Genomic DNA, 1347 nt, shown 5'->3' on the forward strand with positions numbered 1-1347 from the left:
CTGTCTGAGTTGTTTCCTGGGTCCAATTTCCTGTACGTTACATAAATGCATGCATGACTTGCTCATAAAGATAAAAAAAAAGAGCCTAACTTTTGTTAAAAGAAGATGATAAAAACCTGCTTTTAAAACACCATTAATCTGTTTATCAAGTCTAAAATCACTGTCTAAGCTGGTGACTTTGGGAAGCAAACCATTTTGCAGTGATCCCAAGTTTGTGTGGGAAGATCCAAAGACCACGACTTCTGTTTAACCCTCATTCATATTTAAAAAATTCTGGGCTAACCAAGACTTGATGTCACCTAGACAGTCGAGCACGGTTGTCAGGGGGCTCTGATTGTCTTGGCAATAAGCATGTAAATTTGGCAGTCGTCAGGGAAGAAGTGGTAAGACTTGCCATGCTTCTTAAAAATCTCAACAAGTGGGAGAAGGTACAAAGCAAAAAGAATGGGTCCCAGTATAGATCTCTGGGGGACTCCACAGTGAAGTGGGGCAGAAGATGCAGGTGAGAGGCAAGCTGAAGAGACTGAACAGAGGAAAGCGTCTGCACCGGACAGGATTCCAAGGCTGCTGAGGAACTATGCTGATGAGCTCTGAGAGGTCCTCAGCTACATCTACAACCAAAGCCTCAGCCTGGGCCAAGGAACCGACCCACCTTGGACCAGTCACCCTTACTTCCCATCTGATGAAGAGCATGGAGCATCTCATCTTAGCCCACCTGCGCATCATTGTGAGCCCCACCATGGACCCGCTGCTACTTGCTTATTGACCTGACATTGGAGTGGAAGATGCCATCATCTACCTGCTGCAGCTGGCCCTCACCCACCTGGAGACAACTGGGAGGGAAGTGAGGGTCAGGTTCTATGAATTTTCCAGCGCTTTAAACATAATCAGACCAAAACTGCTGAGGGGGGAACTGGAGAACATCTTGCAACCAGGACCATCAACTACCTCACCGAACACCCTCAGTATGTGCAGCTGCACGACTGTCAGTCAGAGGTGGCAGTCTGCAGTACTGGTGCCCCCCAGGGCAACACGAGCTGGAGTGTTAATCATCATGAACTTTGTGGACTGGTGGGAGAAGAACCATCTGTGACTTACACACCAGTAAGACCAAAGAGAGGGTGATGACCTCACTCCCCCGTGAACATCCAGGGGCAGGAAATAGAAACTGTGGACAGTTTCAAATAACTGGGTGTAGTGGCTGAATGTCTGTGCTTGAAATATTGACCATTTCTTTCTTTAGATGCATGCAAATAACCACTTAGTGAGGAATGAATGAGTGTATGCGTGTTAAAGTTTGAACGACGGTAGAAGACAGTGTGTTTGCCCCATCTTTATTTCCAGCAG

Source organism: Cyprinodon variegatus, unplaced genomic scaffold, assembly GCF_000732505.1.
Source record: "Cyprinodon variegatus isolate N-32 unplaced genomic scaffold, C_variegatus-1.0 Scaffold615, whole genome shotgun sequence".
Taxonomy (NCBI): domain Eukaryota; kingdom Metazoa; phylum Chordata; class Actinopteri; order Cyprinodontiformes; family Cyprinodontidae; genus Cyprinodon; species Cyprinodon variegatus.